Source organism: Lytechinus variegatus, chromosome 1, assembly GCF_018143015.1.
Source record: "Lytechinus variegatus isolate NC3 chromosome 1, Lvar_3.0, whole genome shotgun sequence".
Lineage (NCBI taxonomy): Eukaryota > Metazoa > Echinodermata > Echinoidea > Temnopleuroida > Toxopneustidae > Lytechinus > Lytechinus variegatus.
Window position 1 is genome coordinate 13,689,353 of NC_054740.1, and position 23,674 is coordinate 13,713,026.

General features: G+C 35.8%; 1 protein-coding gene and 1 long non-coding RNA gene across 2 annotated transcripts in view; one reads left to right on the plus strand and one right to left on the minus strand.

Moving 5' to 3' along the window:
* LOC121406423 (prokineticin receptor 2-like) overlaps positions 1-23,674 on the minus strand; it is a 54,904-nt gene that overhangs the window by 3,229 nt on the left and 28,001 nt on the right. The window lies entirely within an intron of this gene.
* The window catches only part of LOC121406433, a 30,894-nt gene continuing 9,160 nt past the window's right edge, over positions 1,941-23,674 (plus strand). Inside the window, exons 1-3 of the long non-coding RNA XR_005968801.1 lie at positions 1,941-2,012; positions 5,032-5,099; positions 23,226-23,339. This is a non-coding gene — a long non-coding RNA (uncharacterized LOC121406433). The remainder of the gene's footprint in view (positions 2,013-5,031; positions 5,100-23,225; positions 23,340-23,674) is intronic.

The window sequence follows — 23,674 nt, forward strand, 5'->3', positions numbered from 1 at the left end:
TGGAGAAAAGAAGGAGAAGAAGAAAAAAAGAACAATTGCTCAGTGGAGGAAAAACGTCCAGGTTTTTTAAAATAGTGAGGTTTGAAATCTATCAGTATAATCGGCATGTTTTCATCGTGATTTTCTGTTTACCGTATTAAAAAATACAACGATACAAACTTAGAACGTACAGGTGCATGATGTATATTTTTCACAGTCGATTTTCTTAAGATTCATGCACCTAAAACAAGTTTTGAAATTTAAAAAACATGACTTTGTACTGATTGTACCTGATAACCGCCTGACCCATGCACCCATCCCCTCTCTACCTTTCTCTCTACCCCCCCCCCTCCCCCTTCCCCCTCTCATTATACACATATAATATTTTATACGGCTTGCTAACTGCTTCTAAAATGTTAAACACCGGCACGACTCTTAAATTAATTTATGATTTTGTTCAATATTTGTCAGTGTTGTGAACTTACTGGAAAACAAAGAATTATATACCTTAAAAGCCCACAGTGAATCATTCAGACTATTGTCTATTTTGTGGAGTTTCATTCCATTATGCAAGACGACCCTGAAATTTCAAGATCGGCAAGCGTCTTTGTATGAAGTTGGGCCAAGTCTGTCGATGGCACAGGAAAGGGAAGTGGGCTCAACTTTAAAGAGTCTTGGGGGAGGTCAAATAAGGGGAAACAAATATTCCGAACACCAAATGGGGAGCAGGTTTTGTTACCCCATCTCAATATCCGATCTCCGTCTGAATTTTCTCCTCTAACTTGTATCAGGTATCAACCTATTTCTATATAATTTTGTGTTTTCTTTACCGACGCAATGAGGAAAAAAAATACTAAGATTAATTGTTAACTTTCAACAAGGACGTACTGTATCTGAAGATCTTTTGCAATCGTTTTTATTTTGTAGCCTTCTCGTTTTCCTCCTAGGTTCGCAGTCTGTTTGTAGCGCAGGTGTTTGCGTCAGTGTGTGTACCACTGGTGTGAGGGTGTATGTGTGTGTGTTCGTAGCACAGGTGTTGTGTGCTTGTGTTCTTAGTACAGCTCGATTGTACAGGTGTTCGAGTATTTCTGTGTAGCACATTTGAGGGTATGTGTTTATGATTGTGTAACACAGGTATATGTGTGTATCGAATCATTCATACATCGCCATATAAGAACAATAATTTTGAACCTTAATCACATTAGAGACATTTCACACTGTAAAAAATGAAGTGCTAATTTAGCACTTACGGTGCTTGTATAGTGACTGCACTGTGAGTGTTGAATTTCTAGTTCAAATTTAAGCTAGAAAGTCTGCACTCGTAGTGCAGTCACTATACAAGCACTGTAAGTGCTAAATTAGCACTTCATTTTTTACTGTGCACCAGATACAGATTTCCTTCATAATAAACAGAATTTTAAAAATGAAGCACGATGTAATGTTTGATAGACGATCTAAACTTGTGAAAGGTTTGTGGATACGACGTCATCACCTTTCATTGGTTTTTTTTAAGGGAAGCGACATCTGATAATTTATATAACAAATAAAGAGCAAGCTATTCCCTAAGGGACATGAAATTTTCGATTATTCGATCAAGATGATGATTATTGCAATTTAATGAATATTTCAATGAAAAAACAATGATGATGGCATGGTAATAATCGAGTTCAATTCTCTACAGATGAAATCTCTTAGATTGTATATGACAGTCTGACTAAACAACAATACGACCTACGTTACGCCAATTGGGAACTCTCAATCAATATTCATCGGATTTGAAACGTTACGATTAATGAATTCATCTCATTTTAGTGGGGAGGTGGAGGAGGGGGGCTTTCAGTGAAATTTCATTATCCGATATTATACAACTTTCATGACAGTCAAAACAATCGTGCAAATTTGTAAAGACAGAAGCGGCGATGAAATATATTTGAACTTGACCGCTTGAGGGCGTGTCACTAGTTTGCCTCGTCGTGGGAAAGTGTTGACCTGCATTTTTCGTCTAATTTCGTGATACAATTAAGCCAGATGACGTGAGTAGAGTTACTTCAGTATCTTTACGTTAACTATTTATTTGTCTTTTAAGCCAAGTGACATGGTGAGATATTATGTTTAAGTAACAACAGGGATAAGTTAAAACTTAAGACATGAATGAGTTGTTCTTGAAAGACTGTATGGGTGTACACGTAGACATTACGTAATGGAAAGTGAACGATTCTATATGTCGTCTTGTCGTGTACAGCATCTTAAATGAGGCCATCGCGCACGCGATAATGTAATTTACATAAGAAAGAAATAACCGCAAAGCTTTGCTATGACACTGAAGGCTGTCAAGATCATTTACACGTGTCGCTAAACCTATCTTAAAAATAGGCACATAAGTTGTGATGTCAGCCAACAGCCATTTGTATAGTAGTATTAAAAGCTTTACGAAATTTGACCAGACCATCAAAGTTTTATATTTAATTAAAACGCAAGAGAACATTTTTTTCAAAGGTTTATGCTTCTGTGATTTGATTGCATATTATCAATTCTTTCTAATCAATCAATTTGAATTTCCATTTTTTTCTCCACTCTATTCGCATTCCAATCCATAGACGTACAACTAACAAAATTTTCCTGTTTATTTCGACTCTTATGTTACATCTCATACCCACTCTCTGATTCGTTTAACTTACAGATTTTTCCAAATGTAAAGATTTCAACTCTTCATTTAAACAAAATTGCATACAACGTTATTTGGGACTTCTTTCTTTTCAACCAACTGTTGGTCGTATTGGTCGGTACATATTTCAACCAAATTTGGCGTTTGTTAAAGAATATTGAGAATGTAGATAAAATTCCTCATTTCAAACGTTATGCGATTGTTTTCATCACCAAATGAATACCACGACAGGATCAAACGCTATGGAATAAATATTTGAAGCTATTATTCTCAACCTGGGATCGAATTTGTCTGAGACGTAGACGCGCAATTAAACTGTTTAAAACTCGAGCCATCAGTAAATCGGCTGGATAAGCTGACCTATATTTCGAAGAATTATTTCACGATAAATAACTCGGCTTCCATTCCATGAACCATCCAAAATGAAATACGAATTCAAGCGACATGTGTCAAGAAAACCACAAAAATGGAACTAAAATACGAAGATAGTGCTTGTCTCATTCGAATAAAATAAGTAACGTATTCATTAAAGGGTAGATCCACCCCAACAAAAAGTTGTTTGAATAAAAAGAGAAAACAAAACAACAAGCACAGCAGTTTTAATTTCATCAATCGGACGTAAAATAAGTAAATTATGACATTTCACTTAATTTCCCAAAGTTATATGCACAGTCCTGGTCGGTATGCAAATGAAGGAACTGATGACGTCACTCATGAAATATTCTAATTTGCTCCTCGTTGTCCTGTGAAAAAAAAATCTCCTCACTGAACATGTGAAATTACCGTTCTTTTAACATTTTGTGGTTCAATCAAGTTGGTCCTTATCATATAATCTGTAAAAACAAATGAAATATAGTATTATTCAAACAATAAAAAAAAAGAAATAATGAGTGAGGGACATCATCCACCTTCTCATTTGCATATCACTGAGTTGTGCATATAACTGTTTTGAGAAATATAAACGAAACATTAAAATATAACTTTCTTATTTTACATCCGATCTTAATGAAATTTTTAGCATTATGCTTGTTTGACTTTTCTCTGTTTATTCAAATAAAAATAAAAAAAACAATTTGGGGGGGTGATTTGGCCTTAAATTCACGAATGTAACGCTTCCCAGATTTGAACGTGGAAAGGAAGGGAATAAAAACAATAAAACAAGTTCTCTCAAATTAACCGGCAGAAAAACAAACTCAAAAGATTGTTTTCTGAGACTGGTCGAGGAAAGAATGCAGAAGAATATATATTTAAGGAGGATTCTCTGACATTCCTTGGGGAGAGCACATGAGATAACTATGCATAGCAACCGATTTATCACTGTAGGAAAGAATTGGAAATTTTGGACGATGGGATGAAATTGGGCAAAATAGGAGGACGGATGAAGTTTCCCGCCAAATAATTTTTCCTCTTCGTCCGAGGTAAAAACACACGTCCACTCATGGAAATTTTAAATAAATTCAGGAGATTTAATCACCGATGTGAATGCACTGGTATTTGTTTATATTTTTTGATTAGGCGTTGATTGGGGGCATTAAAAGAGGTTAAAACACGTGTATGTATTTTTGTTTTAAAGAAGTAGCACCATTTTTATCAACCGAATAAGTTAAGAAAATGTTCAATGATTGAACTGATGGAAATAACAGTTTACATTCAATAATTTCGTCTAAAATATATAGGGTAACATAACATAACTGTATTCTGTTCAAAAAAGAAATCTGAGAATGACGTCAAAAAGTTATGAAGTAATAAAACATGAGACTCAAATGTTATCACGATTTATGTTCTAAATCTTCACAATTTTCTAAACAACAGTCAACAAGAGCACCATCAACTTTAGGGTGCTTACTTGAAGCAGGTTGATTACATATGGCCCTTATTCCCCAATCATGATCCGATTTCACCAAATGTGAAATAACTTCCTTCTTCTATGGGCGGGGCAGGGGATTTTGATAGGGGCACAGAAAATAAGATATGTATATATAATTATTTATATTGTACATAATCATTTTTTAAAATCTCACTCTCTCGAACTCTGTTCCCTAAATAATACCTCTTTCCTTTAATCCCTATTTATATTTTGAATCCCTTTTTTCTGGTAGATGGACAATCAAATCAAGGGGGCAGTCCCTACCTACCATACGACGTCACCCGGCCCTCCTCCAAGTCGAACGGGATAATAATTATCCGCAAGTATGCAATCATTATTTTGCACAATATTACTATTTCCCTCATGTAGTGCACTGCACAACGTTTTCTTCCAATTCATTCTCATGGATGATTTGAATAATGGTGAACAGGGATTTTTCATATTGATTTCTGTTTAGATATAAAGTAGAGAGTGACTTGCAACAATTTCGGTAATGTTCTTTGAAACTGTTCTTTTCCAGGGCACGCTGTGAGAACGCTGAGAGAACAATTTACAAAGAGTTCACCGGAGCTAAAGTGGCTACCCTGGGTAAACAAAAACTATAATTATTTCTTCCTATTTGTATATAGATAAAATCTGTTTTGTAGTTTTAAGACAGTGTCCGGATAACGCCGTATCCCCGCCTGGGGCTCTAAACATATGAAATGAACGTTCTATATTCAAATTGTAAGATTTGAATGAGACAGAAAAATACAAAAACAGACATACATACGTGTAAACGACTGAACTAACAAAGAGTATGTTCAACAGTATTTCGTCGAAGATGGCGCAAATCCATTCTCGTGTATCTATGCTTGCTTGTATTTTCGTGCAGGACCATTTCAATTATTTTCACATCGACTTGAATGATTTACAGATTATTCACGAGAAATAATCTGTAATAAAAAAATCTTTCAAAACATATCGACAAACCTTCTTGATTTGAGTCACAAACATGCTGATGGATAAAAATGAATTTTTGACTCGCTACAAAATGGAAAAGGGGAGGGGGGTTAAACCCATTTTTTTTAGCATTGTACATAAAACGTAAAAATTACTATCAAATTTTTATTTCATACATGTTGACCCCCCCCCACTTTCAGCTCACCCTCTTTAAAATCGTTACGTGGCACCTGCTAATGAGTATATATATTAATTTCATTAAACAACCACAAGAACTGTATAGAGACACAAAAAACACCCCCAAAGTCATGCACCGACTACCAATTTCTTATTATTGAAACGAACATACTATAACAAGTTATTCAACTTTATTAAATTGTTATTTCCCAAAACAAATATCGTTCGATAGTCCACTAAGTGACTGGCTTAATTGTGTTTTCAATTAGTATGGTATGAAGAGTAATATGCTGACACCAATGACAGATAGTAAGTTAAAAGATAAAAGAAGCCTGCCCAATGACTGCCAAGATTACGCCTTATTCGTAGGCCTATATAGGCTACAAAGTAAATACCCCGATTCGATATGGATATAATACTTGGGTATTTCTTCGAGGCGTCTGCCATCTTTAAGAGCTTTTCATCGAGCGGGAAAATGGTTACCTAAAATGTCCAATGACCCGTATGTACCATCGTTGTAAATTATCGTCTGCTCAGCGAGTGGTTATTAATTGCCGTGTGATCTACTGTTTCCATATCATTTCCGTGTTTTATGGATGAGCGAAAAAGTGAACGAGATTTTTAAATCCCTGCTACCTCGTGGCGCAAATTTGATTGACAGCTAATTTCCAGTAAATGCCCCTACAAATGCTCGAAACTAACTCATCATATATTTAGGGCAATCGTCCATACTGCTTTACCCGTCTTTTTGGTTCACTCATTGATCCTATAAATTTTAATAGTTACTAGAACACGAAATTTATTCATGCATTTGAGTCAATTGCAAGCTAAAAATAGGTATTTTGCAAATCTAAGATCACTCATTTCAATATACAACATATTTTTTGTGAATATACTTGTATTTATGAAAAGGATTATCAACAGGACTCGAATCTTTGAAATAATTAACTCGGATCACCGACCTCGGTATAAAATAGAGTCTCGCTGTCCCGAACTCCCTAAAACCGAACACGACCCACGAAACTATAATAGGGCATCAATTATTTCAAGTCGAAGAGACGAGATGGAATTTTGTTATCTCAACCATTTCGTTGGGAATTGAATGTTCACTACTCTCCTCAAAGGGCTAGTGGTATTTAAATTGTACTATCGCTACCAAACGATAAAAATATATCGTAAGCCTTTGTTTCTATCAAAGGCAAAAGTTTTCTTTGAAAGGGTTGGTGTTTATGTCACTCGTGGGACAGGGGTTATGGTGACGTGGGGCTGGAGTCAAATTAGATGTTGAACAAGGGATGAGAATAAATTGAAATGGGACAGAGGGAGGCGGGATTTCCTTTATATTGTCTCTGTCGGCTGATTAGGCCTCCGACTTGGGACGTTATCCACCTGTGCAATGGTGAAGAAAGCCTGTCTTCTGTACATCGGCTGTCGTGCGGGGTATATTTTGGTTGGTATTTTTCGGTCACATAGCGGCACACGCCGGACCAAGCTTCTCCTTCTTTATGGTGACAGCTAGCAGATGAGAGGGTGTGATCAGTGTCAGGGTGTGGGTGTGTGTGCGTGTGGGGGGGGGGTCTTTATGATTGAGTGGGACAATAGACCACGTGCCTGTGTGATAAGGAGTGGAACAGAAAAAGAGATGGGGAAATGGGAAAGAGGATAAGGCAATTAAAAGGAAAATGAAATAATTAAGGATATGAAGTGAGAGGGGGCTTGAAACATCCTCAATTTGGATAATTATGAACGGCTATTTAATCGTATAATCTGTATTTTAAATCTAATTCCTGCTTTGACACAGATTAGCACCGTGGTACTATGAATATAAGGAATATTTCGTCAGCAGAAGATGTAAACATAGTAAATGATGACGATATGAACGTATTCATTTTGAATAGAACAAGAACTGGAATACTAGTTTCATGATTACTGTTGTATTACTGTTGGAACTGCGCTTGTACAAGACAGGGGCGACGGAAAGTATTTTCGTAAGGGGGGGACAAAGCCCCAATAGGGCACTTATATGCCAAAAGGGCATTTTGGTGCAAACGGATATTTTCACCATGAGATTATCATCTGTGTTAAGAAGTTATGTGTTTTGTAGTAATTAAGTCGAGCGCAGTTTATTTTAAGTTATTTCTGTTTGATAATATATATATTTAGGTTTTATTTTTTTTCGCGAACCAGCGCAGCGAGCGAGCGGTTTGGAAAAATATTCAAATCTGAAGTTGTAAAACTCGCTTTTTGGTCAATTATGGACCTAATTACTTTAAAAGGGCATCCTTGTTGCGAGCGCGAATCACGAGTTCAAACTTTTCGACATTTCATGTATAATAAGACATGAAAAGTAAATATTCCGAGCACTTTTTGTAATCATGTAAAAAGGATCTGATTGTATCTTAAGAATTAACGCGAGCTGAAATTTTTAATGTACTTACCAGAAAAGGAACCTTTTAAAGACTGCATTTAGTGACTCATGAATAGGATACGGGCTACATATCTCACCAAGTGAATAATGCGAGCTCGAAGCGTGAGCTGAATTTCGTTGATATTCCAACAAAAAAAACTGGACATTCTAGGCATTTTACTTAACCGGGAACAGAATGACTACCTTGATTAACAATAATTGGTGCGAGCGTAAAACACGAGCCAAAAATGTGTGGTATTCCAACCCGAAAACTGGACATTCTAAGCATTTGTGTATGAATATGTTACCAAACAATTATTCAATTGCTGCTGATTAAAAAAAAAATCAAATCCGTTTGATGTACAGTTTTGTTATGGGTAATGGGTCAGGAAATAGTGACCCTGTTACTGGAGAACGAGCCATGATTGCCCACACTTAACCTCCCATTAAGGGCGATGATTTACTACAATGTCCCGAGACCATTAAAAGACACCATATCATTAGTCAAATTCTGACCTCACTTAATAAGGTCGCCAGAACAACAAACAAATGACGATGAAGAAGATTTACATACGACACATTCGAAAGCTCGGACGCTAGCCGGCGCCGTAGGTCCTTACTTAAAGGATTCTCTCTTAAGGTTGAAACTTTAGGAGGAAGGGCAAATAGTCTTTATTTTCTCATCAGTAAAAAGGGTGACGGACAGTGAACTTTTCTTCCACTGGTCATTTTCCGCGGAGGTTGGTTCGCCAACAGCTGTTCAGACCAATGAAGCTACTCATTTATCTTCCTAATGGCTTTATCAAGAAGACATTCCGAATACGCTGATTACAAGACACCACATAGAGCATTCGTTTGGTTGCTAGAGATAAACTGTTGTTGCGAGAGAGGAAGACGATAAGATTGGAACAGTTGAGCGAAGAAAACAAGCAAAGTAAATGAACATCCTATCCACAGCACAGGATGCAAATTACGTATGACGATTTTAAGACATTACCACAGTTGACGATTTAGATATTAAGTTTATATGTGATGGTAAAGCTCTCTTACATTAAATTGAATTATATATTTTACGATCAATAATGTCAATGATAATCCCTTAAAAAAAGAAATGTATAATCAATTTGTTAAAAGAGATAAGCAAGAAAGGGAAAGGGGACTCTTGGTCATTCTCGATTATGTGAACATTATTCCAAAAAATATTTGGTCATGATCCATTCCATATTCCGTTTTTTATCTGCAGTCATTAAATTTCATTTTGATTATTTCTACAATGTATATTCCACTTTTTTATTTTCAGTCACTTCATTTCATTTCGTTTATTTCCTCTTCCAATTATTACAATGATTGGTTTTGTATACATCTTGATAATAGCAATACAACATGTAACATATTTCTACTCACAAAATATATTTTCGATTTCGGGGGCACCATGGACAGCCGACGTTTAATAGCCATGCAACAGTAACGATGAAAGGTTTACAGTATTAATTTATCGTGGTAGTCCTATTACAAAAACTATCAGAATTTTTGTCCTTCGTCCCGGGTGAAATGTGGCGCCTTTTTTTCAAGAACCGTCCCATCTCGACGAGTGAAGATGAATCGATTGGATTTGATAAAAGAACCATTCTCTCCCACGAGAATGATCTGCAATATCTAAAGTAACACTCGAAAATCAATCAGTGTAACCTCAAACATAGGTTATTTTGCTGGCGTACGTTTGAGACAAAATGTATACCGATCGAAAATTTAGATTTCCGACATGCATGGATTTTGTAGGTGGAAAACAGGCGCGTTATGTGCATGTACCTTGTTCTGATTCAAGTGTGTGGACCTGGTTTTTTTATATTCTATGCTGCTTTTCAGATTTTTTTTCTTTTCATAGAGTATACCAGGAATTGAAATAAGTAGTAACTATACAGTGCGTCCCAGAAAAAACGAAACCGAGATTTAGCAATGATTTATCATAACTTAATCATAAATAAACTAGACAAATGACATATCAATGTAAAGCTTAGAATCTCTTCTTTCATCTGGTATTACTTAGATTATTCCTCATTCACGCATGAGTGAGTAAAAACAATTCGAAGAGAGGATGCCAAAAACTCACTTGGCGGGGGGTATCTGAATTTCAAAAAGAAAATCACATGACTAAAAAGTTCAATATCTGCTCTTTTCTTTGATACCTCAATCACAGAAAATGGTCGAGAATTAAAAAAGTTATGATCCCTCAAAATAATGCTTGTATTTCCCTAATTTCATTAAATAAACTTGTTTTCACCGGTTTCCCACAGAAGCTATCGCACGGTAACAAAAGACTTCATGCATGGCTGATCGTTAACAAAACGGAGTGTCAAGTGAGTTTGAACGCTAGCCTGTAAAACCTCTTCATTTCTGAAATTATTGAAATTCAAGCCTTATTTCAAATAACCAGAACTTTGTTATTTCTTGACCATTTTCTGTAATTGAGGTATCAAATTAAAGAGCAGATATTGAACTTTTTAAAAATGTGGTTTTCTTTTTAAAACACTGATACGGCCCGCCAAGTGACTTTTTGGTATCCCCTTTTCAAATTGTTTTTGCTCGCTCATGCGTGAATAATCTAAGTAATACCAGATGAAAGAGGAGATTCTAAGCTTTACATTGATAGGTCATTTGTCTATTTTATTTATGATTAAGTCATGATAAATCATCACTAAATCTCGGTTTCGTTTTTTCTGGGACGCACTATATTGATAAAATATTGCCATAACTAGCTTGGGTGAACATACAAGTTTGCAGAAAATGAAATTGACCGATTGAAATTCATGATCCTCTCTTAATAAAAACCAACCTTCTTCTGCTTCGTAACAGAACTGCAATGAACGAACACAGAGGCATCAATATTTGGGGCAGGTATAGGGGTTGGGGCGACAGCCCTTTTAATGAAAATATTGGGAGGGGGCCAACATATCAATTTGACCCCAACAATTTTAAAAACTTAAAAAATACATAATATGCAATGTAATAATTGTTTTAAAAAGCATTGGAATGCACTATAAACCTGACATTAAAATACTCTTAAACATACAGAATTCTAAAATCGTCGGCGTGATTCGCGTGCAGAATTCGCTATTATAATGCGGCGATCTTTTTTAAATAGCTTTTATCCCCCCCCCCCATTAAACCCGGATTATGGATTGATCAACGCCCCCTAGCTCACGGATACAAAAAATCTTTTTTAAATGCTATCAGAAATTACAAATAAGTAGCCTCGAATCAAATCGCATTTGTAGAAATATGTGCAGGCCAACAGCATTTTGTAAAATATAGAAAAATCATTTCTTTGAATAAAATAACTTATAATTATCAGTAATTTCTGTCTTCGCTGCCCCTTTGTTTAAATCTACTTTATGATTGATTAATTGGTTGATTGAATTGATCTATTTATTTTTCAAGTATAATAAAAACAGGTAAAAGTATAACAAAGTATCAAAATGCAATGGCAGGATATCCCATGAAAGCTGACATGACTTATTTCTAACATATACATTTCCCGTTTGTTATATCTCCTCATTAATTTCTTGTTTTGGTCATGAGCGACAGGGACTCGTATGTCTTTGTGAACTCTTGCCGGTTTTTGCTTAAATGGCGCGACAAGAAACAGCGGGCACTCTAATTGCTTAATTGGTCTAGCTTTATAAAATTATCACGGCATCGCATTGCTCATGGATCATTTCGAACCATCTTTCACCTTTCAAAGAAAAAAGACCATGTCACCATTGTTTACGCTGGTGAGGGATCAGAGATATGAAACATCTCGAGCAGGCGATTGATAAAATATCGTTATCGCGCCAAGGCACATTCCCGCCAGATTGCTGACGTCATCGTGCGTATCCCAAGTCCCCGGATGCAGGGTTCCATTATCCATTTTCGTCTTTACATTAAAATGTCAGCGTTAGAATATTTTGTTTCTGATGACACCGTACTAGTTGTCTAGAACGGTTTCATATTTTATCTCTCATCTTTAGATGTCTCCCTAGCGGAGAAGAAGATGGGATAAAAGTCTAAGAATTCAACACAAAAATAAATCGTTCAATCAATCATTCTGTTGTATGACGTACAAAAGTTTACTTAAAACCACAGTGGCCTTTACTTATGGGCACAAAATAATAGGCACCTTCTTACAAGAAAATCTCACGGATATAACAAAGTAAAATATATAAAAATATACAATATGAAAATCCCATTTTGACAGATTTATCGATAATAAGCATGAGGGAATGATGACAGTGTATCCCTATAGGAAGACGGACCAGGGAGTGGGAGGGTGGGGGCAAATTAAGATGAAGTCATCTCAAATTGATAGTAGGGGTATTACAAAGTTCACAACTTAACTCCCTCTTGTTGAAACGCTCTTCGCCCCCCCCCCTCTTAATTAATCTCTATACTTTGAAAACCGTAAGAGGTGGTATCCTCCCCCCCCCCTCCACTGGGATTAAAGTCAACTATACGGTGAAAATAAACTTGAAACAAATTAAGGACATTTCTGGAACAAAAGAATTTAAGATCCCTTTAAACCGGAATGAGCTGTAAAAATAAAGATGAATAGAATGACGTGACACTGCAGTGATATGACTTAAGAAAATAATACAGTGTCAATTTTAAGTTTTTATACCAGTGTGCATTCGGTGTTGGGATTGGCTGTGAACTTTGTTAGGTATTTTGTGCGCATGTTGTATTAAAATTCGGCAGATTTCTGGGACTGATGAAAACCTTACAGTCATTGTTTTTTGTGATTATTTATCTTAACGATTCGTAAAGTAAAGTATACAGCCGGATGTTATATTGAATGTAAAAGACCAAGAGCCCTTTTTGGTTCTATAGCGCCCCTATCCCCTCCCTCTTCCTCTTCTCTCCTGCAGTCTCTCCCTCCATCTCTCCTCCTCACCCTGTCGCTTTCTTACTTACATTGTCTTCCCCAGACGTACCCCATCCCTCCCTCCCCCATCCTTTTCTCTCTCCCCTTCTCTCCCTCACCCTCTCTCATACGGCAGTCAAAACCACACACATTATCATAACCCACATCGGCCTTTTTTATTTGTATATGTATATCATTATCTCTAATTCACAGATGTTCCTTTTCATCTTCAATTCATCCTCCAGTAAGTACCCTCAGCCCTGTATCTCTCGCCTCTACTCTCTACCTAGCAACATGAGGAGTATTCCATCATCATCCTCTTCAACTGCTTTTACCGTGAAGCATATGTCGTCTTCCCTCCCTCCCTCCCTCTCTCCCTTTCTATATTTCTCTCCCCCCTTCCCCCTTTCGCTCCCATCCCACTCAATATCCATGTCTGTCACTGTATTGTTTTAAATACATGCTTCTTCTTCTTATATATCTCTCCCTCTCTTTCTCTCTCCCCCTCTATCCTTCTATTTCTTTCTATTATCGTTCCTCTCTCTTCTCCCATTCAAAACAGATGTATTTCTTTGTTTCTATGATTATCTTTTCTTCTCTTCTTCCCATTTTTACATGTTCTATCCCTTTATTTCCTCCCGTCCCACCCCCTTCCTCCTTCCCTCCACTCCCTCTCTATTCAGAAATTTCTTTCTCTCTCTTTAACTCTCCTCTCTCCCTATAATGCTCTCTCTCTATCTCTCTCTCTCTCTTCTATCCCTGCTGGGAAGCAATCTAAAGAATCTTAAGTACTCTTACTTTCTGTATCACTACCCAGCAGCTGTTTTTAAAGCGGCACATTGTAAATGAACTTGATTTTACCCTCATTTTCTTTGATCATTGCTCGGTGATAAAAAAATCAGTATGTTTTGTATATAACAGATAGTAAATATCAAAGGCACTTAGAATAGGTATAATCATTGCAAATCAAACAAAAGCTATTTACCTACTTATTCTAAAATTAAAAAATGCAGCCTTATATTTTCCCAGTATTTTGCATAAAACGGTTTCTGTCTATGTGTACTCGTATCAGGCTACTTCCTCTTCTGATTATGTTTAAACAACTCCTTACTATATCTAATTCCATCAACCGTCAAAAGGGTATGCTAATATTACAAGAATATAGAAGTAGAATACTTTGTGCTAAAATTTCCCCACCAAAATTCTTCTGTTTCAGTTTAACAGGGTTATGACTATTCTTTTTTATTGAGCAGTTTCAATGTCTCTTTTTTTTATTTTAAGCATAAATAAACAACCTTGTAATAATTACTGCTTAGGATGTTTTATTTATCAAAATAATCCTTTGAAATATTAATTCAAATTCTTAACTGCTCAGGAGCAAATTGATTTTATGTATCCTGTCCTGAAAGTTCGAAATTTTTTCACCTTGCTTTATAATCATTAATCATGGTGTGTCACGAAATTGATTTGGAAAAGAAAATAACTTTGCAAAGTGGACGAGCGCCATCTATAGGTCAATATAGGAAACTGTTGAACTTATACTCGGTTCACATCTTCGTTAGATAAGGTTTTCTTTCAAAGAAAATTAGTTTGTGATCGCTACCATAGTATTTTGGTCTAATTCCTATCCCTTTATGTCATATTATTATCTTCTCTTTTCTCTGTGGTTGATGAAGCATTCATTATACTGTTAGAGCCAAGTCATATTCCTACCGTCGAATCTTACTGGGGTATTTTGAAGTCCATCCAACGATATTTCTACTTCGGTCTTTATCATTTCAAAGAATATCAAATAGAAATAAGTATCAGGACCATAAAAATAACAGTAGTTGGTTGAACAACCATATATATATTACGTAGAGTTTGTAGAACCATTATCAAACGATATCTGTGAGAGATGAATAAAATAGGCGCTGTTTCATGAGGTCTACATTAATTCAAAAGAAAATACAGTAATTCGTTAAATTTGTATCTCCTTTTCTCCCTTTGTATAATAAAAATAATTTAAGGAAATCTTCAAAATGTAGTTGTCCCAGGAATTAATTATTGTCTTAATGATTGTAATTAATTATGACTGAATTACCAAGTGGGACAGTGATTTTGTTTTTGAATCGTGGAAACTACTGAAGACTCAACATAATTATAACAAGCTTTCACATATATTAGGTTTCATTCAATCTGTCATGTAGATATTCCCTATCATATTTACATCATTTAATTTCTTTCATCCTTCCTGTTGAGACTACATGAAGAAAGACATGCCATCAACATCGTATACTCACTGAGTTGGCAGCATACAGACATGCCGGATTACAGGAATGATTAAAAACGCTTGCAATGGCCTTAACCGTCTATAAATTTACTTTGTGGAATCTGAAATCGACGTTGCGAAGGACAATTAATTCATATACGGTCTGTCCTTGTGTAATTGCCCCAGATAAATCCGTCATTTTCGATAGTTGGAAAGTTGTTTTTGAGTTGGCGTGCAGAGGTCGTTAGGATTATAGCGCAGCACGAGTTCCCCTGGTTTGAAAATCAACTGGTATTCATCCGCCGACATCACAACATGGCGACCGTCCACATTTCGTCGGCGAATCTACGGTTTTAACATAGCTGGAGGCAAATTCACTTTACGATTCGTAATTACTGATAATTTGTTTCTATCATAAAGATATAATCTATGACTCTATTACATGTATGCATATATCTCATCAATTACAGGTCGATACCCTGTCGAAAAAATTACTGTCAGAACCTTTCATGAATGAGTAAAAAAGTTAATATGTAAATGAAATGAAAAATAAACATGCACTGTTAAAGAAAATCGTGCACCACAAAGTGCTATCTTTCTTTACAAAAATATGCAATTCGAGTGTAATATAAAAAATAGATACGAACTACTTAGTTTCTGTGTCCCGTTGCAATAAAAAAGAGTAAGAAATAGGCCTATGATGATTTTGCCATCAATTACAACTAGTGTTGAAATGAATTTACATGCTTGGTATCAAAATAAAGATTCCATGTGAGTTATCATTTCATTTCACTTATTTCAACAAGGCAAATGCTATTCAGCAAAAGCTTTTTTTTTCGATAAGTCCATGCAGAAATGTGCATAAACATGACAAATAACGTTGGGTGAAATAGAAAGTTCGTTCAATAATAAATTTACAATATTAAGGGTTTATTTTTGCTACTGTATACGTACACTCTTAAGATGTTGGGCAACGCATACTGTTCACACAATAATGGGTTAAAAGAATGTATCCAAATCTGGGTAGTTTCAACCAATACTGTGTAGTTTTCACCCAAAGCACACAGTTACCGTGTTTACACGCTGCATAAAAAGCCGATCACAATGTAAACACGGTAATTATTAGTTTAAACTACTACTACCCAGTTTTAACCAATTGCTGTGTAGACAGTGCCCAACATTTTTATTTTGTAGGAAAGGATTTAGGTTAAAGCCAACAAATCTCGCCTTCTATAGAAGCCCGTCGTTGCTAAGTAAAGTACTCGCTTGGTCGCACCCAAAGGGTTAAGCAAGCTCTCTCATTCCATCTCCACCCGCCCTCCTCCGATTCGGCCTTTCAAAGTCGCACCCAACTCCACAAAAACAGATAAGCGCATTATTTTTATCACTGGTAAATTATTCTTCCAGAATCCCCATCAATTAACGCCCACTACGTAAAAATAATCACCGGTTATCACTCGAGACATGAAAGAGATGAAATACATGCCGTCTACGGGGGGAAGTATTTAATCTCTTCGGCAGTCCGATTTTGGTCCATTTATTTATTTGTGAGGGATGTACATGTATGTTTGCACTGTTGAGCCACGGTGCGAATAGATTACCTGCCGAATGGTAACTTTGCCGAGCCGCTATGGTTCGGTCTAGGGCATTCTAAAGTGAAAATAAAACCTTTGAACTGCTGAAAATTTTATTTCAAGTTGTTAATCTGTCTGAAAACGAATTCAAAAAGTTTATGGCCTCATTGAGTTTGAAATACAGCAGTTTATCATGATTCGGAAACATGCTATAGCCTTAAGAGGCATGGAACTTCAGATAGTTTTATCCAAATCTACTTGAACCCAAGTCATGCAATTCGATAGTAAAAACAGTGATTGTCACTACCACGCTTTTATTATTTTCAGATTCTAGGAGCACTTCAGAAATAGCGATTTAGTTATTTCGTAACAGATAATGGATATGCAGGTTTGTTATCAAAATAGAATTTGATCATGATTATGATAGCATAATTTTAATTACGCATTATGACAACAATGATTAAGGCAACCGTCGACAGCAACTATTGGTATTCAAAAGCGTTCGTTTGCCGCTTTTCATTTCAAGGGAATAATCTTTGTCAAACAACTCAATAGAACGCTATAAGGACTGAGAAACTGCTTAACTCCTTCTGCCGCTCAAATCAAGCCTGCACAAATTCTGACCGTTTAACCTTTTTCAAAGCCGATACAAAACGCGCACTCGGTACTTGCCTAAGCCCGCCCGGATTTCATTTAAATCATAAAAATCCCCTTTCTCTCAAGACACTCTTTGAAACGGTCCCGAAACCCCCTCGAACTAGTTCATCATCTTTTTTCATGGTTCAGCTGTTTTTCTATTTATTTGCGGATGCCTTTTTGAGTCGAAGTGTTAGCCAGCACGTGTAATGGTAACCGACGTTGAGATCTCTGTAAGCTATTCAGAATATGCCCGCCATTTTCCATCTCTCCTGGGAGGTTTGTTTTCTGACATATGCCCGCCTCGGTCATTGTCCATTATGATATCCTAAAGAAACCCGTGAAAAGCCCGCTATTTGGGCCCCATTCACACCACAAACTTTACGCTCTAAATTTCAAGAGTTTAAAATAGTTCCAGATCAGTTGTGAATAATGGCCAGCCGAATTTCGAATTTTTAGCATAATAATCCTAAGATTATCTTCCTTCAAACTCGAATCTTTTAGCTTGATATTCAAATCGACAAGGTTTAAATGTATCTCTAATATTCGGTTGGCCACTTTTCACAGCCGATCTCAAACAAATTAAATGTTTGGAATTTAGATTGTATCATTTTCTTTACAAGTTTTTTTTCTTACGCTGTGCTTCCTCTTTGATTTCTTTTCGTTTTTTTTTTATTCTTGCTCTTTATTCATTTCCTTTCATCTTATTTTATTTCATTGATTTATGAATCTTCTTCTTATACAGATTGATAAAGAAAACACAATAAAGTGCATAATAAAATATCTGATAATCAAAACAAAGCAGAGTTGTTTTTTCTGTAACATAACGATTTAAGAAAGTCGCACGGGTTGCTACTTAAAGCTTTCATTTGATCATAAAAATACATTGACATCCTTACAATACAAATCGCAGTTTTTTTATGCATCGCTTGAATAAAATTAGGTTCCTTTATCATTATGTGATGATGTAATTTTGAATACAGGCACTCATACCTCCCCAATTAGGCAGAACTAATATTAAGCTTTATGCCCTGTTCTCTGATTGATATCATTCATGACACAAGTTTCATGTTCACCATTTCTATTCAACGACAGACAACTTCTATTTGAGAAAAACGATAAACACATTATATTAAATAATAATCATTCAGTAACGGAGTAATGTATACTCTGATTAGAATGATTATCATGCAATGTCATGATCGTATTATGGTGGAAGTGCCGTGGCCGAGTGGTCTAAGGCGCGTAGCTATACATTGAAAGCCCGGGGTTCAATCCCCGGCCGCGCCACCTATAAGTATGCCGTGAGCAAGGCATTGAATCTACAATGCTCTTTTATCGTGCTTTCAAATAAATGGAAATGCTATATGCATTATTGGTAACTGGGTATGCACTTGTTTAAAAAAAATAGTAATATTGATAAATCGATATGAAACTTACGCAAACCACATGACTATATTTTTGTCCGATGAATCTATTATTATATACTAACCGTCATCCTGCAAAGTCAATGCAGCTAAAGACCCATTGTTTTAAGAGGATCTGGGTATATTTCGTGATAGATTTAAACTAAGCTTGTATCGCGTGCAAGAAGTTGGGTCAGCATTGTACGTTATTAATCTGTTTAAGCAGCCAATTTAAAGATTTGTGGAATAAATCTCAAGTTTAATGGTAAAATACAAGTTTTAATCAATCGCGAACTCTTTCAACAATGCAATTTTAAGAGCGTGCATGTGGTACATCGCGTGCGGGGAAATGTGGAGTTCGTGAAAGAAGGTGGAGCAACAGCTGACCATGCTCGAAGCTCGCCCAGCTCTCGGATGTATGCCAGAGAGTCGGTCGGCCCTCAACGACAACATGCACCAATCAATTTATATCAATAACTTTATAGACAAAATATTCAGTATGGACGTACCCCAAGCGCTCCAGGAGGGAAATGATGTTGAATTGAGAATAAGCTGATAATGAATAGACAGCGTGAATACATTGGATGCGGCATTGAGATTGGGAAATCAGATGGATGGAAGGAAATTCAAGGAATATAGCAGGATAAAGAGAAGAAATGGAATAAAAAGAAATTTGACTAGCCACCCGAAGTAAGATCTACAATAACTTGCCAAGGAAGGTTCTCTGTAGCCAAATATTAAAAAATAATTCGGTATATTCGCAAGGAAAAAATTGATAATTTGAAGCAAAATTTTGAAGAAATGAATTTGTTAATCTGAAAGAGAAATTTCTTTTCTGCATACTGTAAAAATTTGAAGTTGTAAAGTTGAATAAAAAACAAATGAGATAAAGCGTTTCTTTGACTTCATTTTTTTGCGGACGGCAGTTTACCGAGATTGCCCAGTGTGCAAATCTCATGCTTGATTAAACCCCGAACTTCAAATCTTGATTCTCCTTGTTTGTTTTTTGTTAGGCTTTGTGTTACGGGCCTCAAGGGTCTGTTTCATAAAGAGTAACAACTATTGGAACTTGGCCATAATATAGGAATTTCCATGGACCTTGAGTTTGATAAGCTGATGAGCCTTATTACCATGGTTGTTAACATATTGGTAAAGTTACATTCGTTGTAACTCTCTATGAAGTTTGCCCCTTTTACCATAATTAAACACAAGTTAACTACATCATATTGGAACCTCATTATTAACATATTTTGTTAAAGGAGAAGTCCACCCCAACACCAAAGTTTATTCTAATAAAATAATGAAAAATGCAACAAGCTCAACACTGAAAAATTCATTGAAATTGGATGTAAAATAAGAAAGTGTCGTTTAAAGTGTTGTTTAATTTCACAAAACAATATATGCACATCCTGTATGGAAACATTGGTTCTGATGACATCACCCTCTCACAATTTCTTTTGATTTTAGATTTCTCATTGTCATGTAAACAAAGATTTATTCCTCCCTGAGCTTGTGGAATTAATATTGTTTGAACATTTGTGGTTCGGTCTAGTTGCTCATTATTGTCAATTCTGTAAAATAAAAATAAATCGTATAATTCAAACAATAAAAAAAAGAATATTGGCTGATGGACATCATCAACTCTCCCATTTGCATATCACTGACTTGTGCATAATATTATAACTGTACTGTTAAAAATAAGCAAAACTTTAAAATGCCATAGCTTTCCTATTTTACATCCGACTTTGATGACATTTTCAGCATCCTGCTTGTGTGATTTTTCTCTATTGATTCTAATAAACTTTTTTTTTCTGGGGTGGACTTGACCTATAAACTTTGCGCGGAGTTGTATTAATGTGATTCCATGTGTTTTTACTTCTTATCATCAGGCTGGCGCCACTTTACATTGTACAAAGCATCGTTTTACGAGGTGTTTGCTCTCGTCATGAAATATCGGTCCTAGATATGTGACCATCAAGCACTGTTTATATGATAATGTCAACAGCATTTCATGCACAAGTGAAAAGGCGGCATATCGCTGGCACGCAGTTCAGCAATACTAGGTTCTTGCAAATATCGATATCTTTTAAATCATCTAAATATAAGTTTCTATAAATTGGTGGAAAATGTGCATAGGTAGCGGTTTCGACGTCATAATAGATGCCAGTCCCATGAAGGCATATCGCAATATCCCAAGACATTTCCTATACATTGCAGGATACCCGTTTCGCGGTTGCGAATATCGATTGATCGGTATTGTGTGACCTGGTTTTTTTTTGTCGTCTGCCTGGAATCTGTAGTCCCATGCATAGACTTTGATTTGTAGATTGTTGTACATTGAGACGACGGTTAGTTTACATTAGTATAAAGGGGATAATGTTTCAGACGCTCACAACATGCTCTTATGACGTACATAAATCTTGACTTTCAGCTCTAACCTATAGCCTTTTACAAATGCAATATGCCCATGGCACGTGTAAATCATTTGAATGATATACAAATGAATACATTTATGATTATAGTTATCACTATTATTATTATTTAATATATCTACTCACAGATCATCAGGAGTAAAAGTGGACAAATCGTTATCATCCAGTGGTGTAATGAGCCAAAAAAATCAGGGAATCAGACATGGCAAATAGGGGGAGCGAAGCGAGCGAGCAAAAATTTCTTACCTTCTTTATATTAAAATCTTATTTTGCGATGGATATTAACACAATATTAAAAAAAATTATACAATATTTCACCTTTTCCCATCTTTTTTGCTTTTCTTTCTTTTTTTCACTTTTTTCTTGGTCGTGAATACTTTGGAGGTCTATGGCTCCAAAGTCCCCCATCTGTGCGTCAGTGGTACCATCTATAGCGTGAATGTAATGTGGCTCACTTTCAATTATCATAACAAATCTTTAATTTACAATAAATCCCGGATAATTATAATGAATCTTGAAAGAGAATAATGTTGAAGTTTATAATTAGATATGAAATTTAAAAAAACCTAGCAGAGATTATTACAAATAACGATACGTTTGCACGCAGGCCAAGGGAAAATGAATATAACAGCACTAATAGAAAATTTCACCCATGATACGAGAAAAACTGCAAAATTCCCAATTTTGGGGACAAATATTTTTATTTTTATTTTTTTGTCACATCCAGTAACTATTTCTTCAATAAATTAGAAAAACGACTAACGTTTCCTCATCCTAGATTTAACGAGTTGTCAAATACAAGGGAGTATTTTAGCACTTAAATTTCCAGAAATAAAAAATATGAGGTCGAATGCAATACAATAAAAATAAATATTTTCAGAGGTAGAAATCAGATTTAAAAGACGTCTATCTCGAAAAAGAGGATGTTTGATCGATATATCTTATTCGACGGAAACTCCGGTATACAAATTCTTGTGTCCTTTAGAATTAAAAGCGGTCGTTTAAAAGGGACAACATGTAAAAGACTCGACGAAGAGCAAATATTTAATAGCGTGCCGGAAGATTCTATTATTTCCTTCTTTGATTTTTTTCTTAAGTCCACCTTACGTCAGAGAGGGTCAAGGATGTCTTGTGCAGTAGTCTTTTTTATCCCCTTATTGATTTTTGTCATTACACACATTGATTTTCTCCTGTGTATTTCGTAACCAGTTTCTCCATGGCATTACATTAATTAATTTTTTGGCTTTTTTTTCTTTACAATTTGTCCATAATTTTGTTTGTTGCGTAATTTATTGCTTGAGAGCCCCACCCCCATGTTTTATCGCCTGTTGAATATCATGTAAAATAATTTTTTAAAAACTGTTTCAGTGGAAAATCAATTGATCTTAATTAAGTTGACATCACGTGAAATCGGTAATACAAATACGGTTTCTACGATACTTTTAAGTTGCAAGCAGTTTTTGAAGGCCCTGTTGCAGAAATAGTTGCAATCATACTCAACTCTGAAAATCAATCACAACTTAATTGTCAATCAATTAGAACTGTGCATTTTGGACATTTTTTTTTCATTTTATCCAGCATAAACTCTGGCGTTGATTGTTGTACATAGATGACCACATCATTTATTTCACTCTAGTGTTAAATCTGTGATGTTTTTTTTCAACACCTATGTGTGTTTTACACTCTGGTGTTGTTCAATCACAAGGGTGTAAAGTTAACACTTCATGGTGTGGTACTCTTAAAAACACAAATGGTGTCAGTTCTAACATCACAGTGTTAACAGTGAAAATTTGCGTTCTATCACGATACTTTCTGCAACGAGCGGCTGGATAAAACTTGACAAATTGAGAAAAGTTTTACAAAATGTATGTAGAAGCACCGGAAAAGCATCACCAGCAATAAAGTAAAAATCATATTTGTCTTCTCACTACTAATAACGTATTTATAAAGTATTTCCATACTTTCTAAATCAATCTCTCTTCCATATAGGTGCCTCCAAATGCTATTTGACTTGGACCTTTAAGCCAGCCATCCATCCATACAAACGGGTCATAAATCAACCAACAACTGTCAGTAGCGAGGCATCTCCCAGCCAATGTACATGTGAGTTAACAATCCGAAAAATATCGTGCAGACGACACCGTACCCCTCCAAAAATTTGATTTCAACGACTTGGCGAACAGTGAGCACGGGCGTTATTAAATGAGGAATGACCGCTAGTGGAGTTATCGAGGGGAGTCGGGGTTGTAATACGATTTTGTTCTCCTTTTCAGGTAGAAACTGAAAATCAATCGGGGATTTCAATTTACAACTAGCATGGTTTCACAGATTAAAGTCGATCTTATTCTCGGTCTGAAATATTGAACCATGAATTTGTCGGCAAGAAAAAGTGAAAATAAGATAAGTGTAGTATTGCATGAGAAGAAGGAACATTTTAT